Below are 6,064 nucleotides of genomic sequence, written 5' to 3'. Positions count from 1 at the left end.
TTTAAACTGTTATGTTCTTGCCAGATCTCTTCCATTTTCCTCAAAATCTCAGTTTTGAACTCTTCCATAGCTTGTGAGGAGTTTTCCTTATTTGAGGAGGGTCTGGATGCTTGTTTGTTCTCCTCCTCTGTTTGCTCGGTTGTCTGGATTTTCTCTGTGTAAAAGTTGTCAAGTGTTAAAGACTTCTTTTTCTTGTTGTTAATCTTTCTCTTCTGAGCTTCCTGAGACTGGGTAGCCATTGTTAGCCCAGCAGCTTCTCACGTTTATCCTTGAGCTCAGGGTCTGTCCACGGTCTATTGGGTCCTGAGGTCTGTCTGGTATTTTCCAAGGTCAAGCCCCCTGGTGGACCCCCTTGCTTTGTCCTCTGCCAGAGGTTTCTTTACAAGTCTCAGGGTGCTGCTTCCACAGTTGTCTGCACTGTTTCCCCACTCAGGGTTTCAGAGCTTTAGCTTGTGGCTGTGTCTGCCTCCACCCACGCCTCCACCAGTGCCTGCTCTCTCAGCCCACGCTCTGTGCCCTGGGTCCGCTCCTGGCGTCCTGCTCCCGCGCTCAAATTCTGCGTGCGCTCCCTAGCTTCCTGGGGTCCCAAATCCCGTTGCTCTCAGGAACAGGCCCCGGAGCTGCCAATGACTCAATGAGTGCCCCAAACTTGTTCCACCTCTTCCTAGCTGGCCTCGGCGCTATTGGTGTTGTGTGTGGAGGGGTTGGGGGTGGGGTGGTTGCTCAGCCCGCGATTTAGTGAGAGCTGTTTCACCCCTTTATAGCATGGAGATGCCTCGATTCCACGTACCTTTCACCCTGTGCCCTGTTGTGGGGTTCCTCCGTTCGTCTGGACTTGTTTTTATGTCCCCTTGAGGAGTTTTGTGTGTTTTGGTCAGGAGAGTTTAAGAGCTGCTTCTTACTCTGCCGCCATCTTAACCTGGAACTCCAGGTGAGTTGATTTTTGTGAAACAATTGTATGTAATTAATAGGTGCGTCAGGGGCCTTATGCTGGTAATAAGGCTAGCAAGAAGATGATGCTGGTTGTAAGGATGGTGTGAGCTGTACCTGGGCAGGGCTTGAAACTTGTTTATAAATGTAACAACGATCCAACCCAGATAACTGAGTGTCCAAAGAAACATCACTGCGTGTCACCAAACTCCTTTAAGATATCAGGTAACTGGCACCTTCACTGCTGAGGAAGCAGCTTCCTATTGGTGAATCAAAGACTGACAGGAAGTGGATATTGAACTTCCTGCCCTTTAGCAATGGAGTTTGTTCCCAAACTGCTTAGAACCCTTCCTGCTGCCTGTTCTCCTTGGTCTTAGATGTTAGGCAAATAATTACAGAATTCTCTGGTTAAGGTTAAGGGGTTTATTGCTAGCAGAGTAAGGGGACAATGCAGTGGAGAGAGGGTTAGGTAATACTGTGATCTAAGGAGAAAGATTATATGACTAAAGGTTGCTATGGAACCTACCTGAATGGTCTTCTTCTGACCCAGGGCATAGGGCCCTGGGTCAGAATGATGCAGTCTCTGGTTTATAAATAAAGTTGTTCTTCGACTAAATTTTGCCAGTGATGATAATAATATTATTGTGTTGCTCTAGATGATAGGTCTTAAACCCTACTCTATTTTATTCTAGGCCTAAGCTAACCATGTTCTCACTCCCACCAACCCAGGGCCCAAGGTGGGGGGTAAAGAGTAAGTGAGTTGTCAGGGAAAATTCAGGTAAGAGCAGAACCCAGCCCTGGGTCTCCAGTGCTTTATATCCTCTTGGCTCAACTGGCAGTTAGTGCTTTGACCTTTGTCTCATGCCACCACCAACATTCCATCCAGGGCAACAGACAGGTTGCCCTAAACCAATATGGCAAGGTTAAAAATCCTATATTACAATATGCCCATTTGTCTTTTGGAAATTTGTACTTTGCAACATTTCCTGATCCCGATGTTATTAAACTACACTAAAGAATTCTATACTTTCACTAAATCTAAACTAAAACTATTCCCCTTAATTCCTTCAAGTATTCCCAAGACAATACAAGATTCTAACTCTTATTCTTAAGCTATTTTTATTCTAAGCTAAACTAAAATGGGTTATAGGGAAGAGTAAAGAAAAGAAATGGGGATTAAATTTTACAAAAATGTGAACAGAAAGGAAAAAAAGATTAAACACAAATCATCAACAGAACAGTTTTGAACCATGACTTTAGCTAAAATATAAACCTAAGTAATAAACTCTAACTTTGAAATTTCCTATCTCCATGAACTAATAATAAAATGTAACAACTAAAAAGTTTTCTCTAGCAACTCTCTAAAAGAAAACAAATACAAACTTTCTAAGTGTTAGTATGTTATAATGTTAATACACTTATTCCTATGGTAGAAGATTCGTAGATAAGTAAATTTAAGATTAGCTAAATTCCTTTCAGTTAAACATAAGATTAAACTATGCACAGTATTTTACCAAGAAAAATTCTGACCCTAATCTAACTTATAAAAAGCTAACTATTCTTTCCTTGTGTGTTATTGCAAACTATCCCTAAGGGTTAGTAAATAAGCATATACATATATACATTCTTTAAATTGGAATGTCAGATGGTTTTGAGTAGAAGGTGTCTGAAACAAAGTAAGAGAAAAGTTTAAGCTGTGGCAGACAAACCCTTCACTCTTATGAGTAAACTAGTATTTCCACACGTACATGTGAAGTTTTGAAAATGTTCTATGTGATGACATTTTTACTTAACCATGTGGTGAAGTGTCACATACTTACTCCTGTAGAAATCTTCTGCTAACACCATGTGCTGTTTGAATGGAATTCTAAGATGTTTGGTTGCAGTGAGAATTCTGTGGGTATGTAAGATATGTTCTTCAAACCTATGGTTCCAATACTGATCAGATGAACTTCTCTTCATAGAGCTGTTGTAAAAGACTCACAGGTTTTGTAGTCAGGTCAAAGATGTCATTGTAGTCCTCAACATTGATATACTTGTGATGATCCATGAAGTCAGTAGTGTCTTCGTTGTGATCTTTGATGTTACCATACGCGTTTGTCAACTTGAACTGGAACTATTGTAAAGTTGTGTTGACTTGTGTTGCAACAAATTTATGTGTCCATAAACCTTTTGATGGATTTTCTTCTTTTCTTGGTGCAATTAAACAAAGTTAATCAAAGTTCATTATGATGTTATTTATGATTTAATCATTAGTCATCAATGTCACTTTCTCAATCAGGGATCGGCAACATTCAGCTCTTGAGCCATATCTGGCTCTACCTCCCAACCATCCAATCCAGGCAGAGCCCCATGATGTGCCCCAGGGGGCCCTTCAGCCCCTGCCCCATATTCCAGCACCTTCCATCTCCATCCTCCTCCTTCCACAGGCGTTTATGGTTCTCATGGCCAAAAAGGTTGCCAACCGTTGTTCTAAATTTTGAATTGATTGAAGTTCTGATACTGATTCTTTTCTGTAACTGATTCTTCATCTCTACTATGGCAACTTATGACTGTTTCTTCTGGGTGATTGTAATTGGATGTTAAATAATTATTTTGATGGTGATATAACATTTTTCTGCTTCCTAACTTTTGTATTGATCTGGGCTCATATGTAAATTGCTGGAAAGCTATAATCTGATATTTTGGCTGCATTTTTGACAGGTTTCTGTTTCTTGGCTGGTATGTTGGTGGTAATTGGTCTTTGTGCTGTATTGTGACTGGGTCTTGATGTTGAGACATATCTTTAGTTGGTTTGACATGGGTGACATAGAACCATGGATCTCTCCCCTTAATTTTGATTGCACTTGAGTTGTTAGGATTATTTGTGATGGTCCAAACCACTTAGGTTCTAACACAGATTTCCTATTAAAGTTTCTTATGTATACATAATCTCCAGGTTGAAAGCTATGTAGATTGAAATAAAAAGGTACTCTTTGTTGTATCAAAGCCAACCTGTGAAGTTGATCTAAGCTTTCTTTGAGCAACTTAATGTATTCATAGAGTTTGCATTCCATACCCTGATGTGATAGGTTATAGATTCTTTGAGGTGATTTTCTATGGTAAAGTGGATGTCCATATAACATCTCAAAGGGTGACAAATGAGTAATGCTATTGGGCTGGCACCTAAGATGGTATAATGCCGAAGGTAATGCATCTGGCCATTTTAAGTGGGATGCAGCACAAATTATAGCCACTAGGTCTTCAAAGATCTATTCACATGTTCAATCTGTCTGCATGATTGGGGCCTTTAAACACAATGTAGATGTTATCTTAGGTATCTTAGATGGCTGATCTTCTCTCTAACCCTGTAAATATAGAATATTTATAGAATATAAATATTGTTCTATATCAGGATAGCTAAACTACGGTAGACTGTGATATTGTTGAATGTCTATCCAAAGTAAAGCAGCTTGGCAGTCAGGAACTGAATGACTCTGCTCAGATTCAAGACCCAAGAACCAAGACCAGCAAACAGGGTGACCTGCCTTCTTATCCCAGGGCTCCATCTGCCTTTAACTTTCCCCTCTCTTGTTCTGGGGGTCACTATGGAATTCTGTGATGTAGCCTGAACCCGTCTCTGCAGCTTGAAACACTCTCTGCAATATGAATCTCACACTTGTCTAAGAAAAATTTAACATTAAACTAAAATGTTTCAATGCTTTTGAAACTTACTAGTTAAATGCAATGCTAGGCAAATAGTAGACATTCAATAAATTTTGAGAGGTTGATTTCTTGATTTTTAGAAATGCTTTCCATTCATCTTGCCACCAAGGTACTCTTTAGAAATAATATTCAGCAAATTTTTGAAGAGATCCAATTCTTTGGGTCAACATATTTTATTGGAGGAGATTTTTTCTTTATTTTTAAATTAGCCACTTTGTCTTCATCAATGAGAACCAATAAATAGCTGGCAAATACAGTATTATGTGAACATCCATGCTGCTATCACCAATAGTTGTTCTATTCACTTAGATTTCTTTTTTTCATTGTTGGACAAGTTTCTAGATCAATTCACAGCCATTTGCCCCATATATAAATAAGTTTTAATGCCTTACTTGTCCATGAATAACATAATGGTTTTCTATTTAAATTTGAGAGCTTTTTCAATTACTATCAGTTACAACATTTGGAAATTAAATAATTAATTGAATTTTTTTTATGATTTGCATATAACACAGATATCCATAAAAGGTAACTCAGAGTGACTCACAGAATCTTACATTGCTCATTTTCATCCATCTATCTTTCAAGGCTCTGCTATTTCAGTACTGATAATGGTATTTGCCATTTAATTTTGTTTCTAATTCTTACTGAGTTCAAGTGATTTTTCTCTCAGCTTTCCTTTTAGCTGTATTTTTTTTCCTTCTAAAACTCTTTGTTCCTAACACCATGTCACTTTCTATCAGTATTGAAAAAAATGATTTTAACTTCAAGGGATGAGCACCTCAAACCAAATAAAGTTCAGATAGAAGATGAATCATGAGTAAATTCGTGGAATAATATAAATGTCTATTTTGTGAAAATTCTTTCCTCATTTGACTACAGGCATCATGACATATAAAACTTTGAATCTTCAAAATTATCAAACACAGATGTTCTATAAAGGAAATGCATTCTCATTTAGTTGTGGGTAAGGTGATTCTTACATGTCTGAGCAAGTATGAATAGGCCAAATTCTTTAAAGTATATAAAATTATTTGTATAAGATAGTTCCATAAGAAGTGACAAACAAGATAATCATGCACATAGACACAGAAATACATGACAAAAAATAAAAAAAATAAAAATATTGAAATTCTGGAAAGATTTATAAGAAGTGGTACAAAGGGAAGTGAGCAGAACAAGGAGAACATTGTACAACAACAATAAAGTCTGATGATCAGCTAGGAATAACAACTATTTCAACAAAGGAAAGATTAAGGACAATACCAAGAGACTATGACAAAAAAGAAAAGTATATCTATCACCATGGAAGGAACAGACAGAATATGAATATATACTGAAACATAACATTCTCTGTTTCTTCCATGAATTTTTCTTTAGTATAAGAAATATGTATCTTCTTTCACCACATTATAAGCCTGGAATTATG

The sequence above is a fragment of the Gracilinanus agilis genome, chromosome 3, assembly GCF_016433145.1.
Source record: "Gracilinanus agilis isolate LMUSP501 chromosome 3, AgileGrace, whole genome shotgun sequence".
In the NCBI taxonomy this organism is placed as follows: Eukaryota; Metazoa; Chordata; class Mammalia; order Didelphimorphia; family Didelphidae; genus Gracilinanus; species Gracilinanus agilis.
This window is presented reverse-complemented; position numbering follows the sequence as displayed.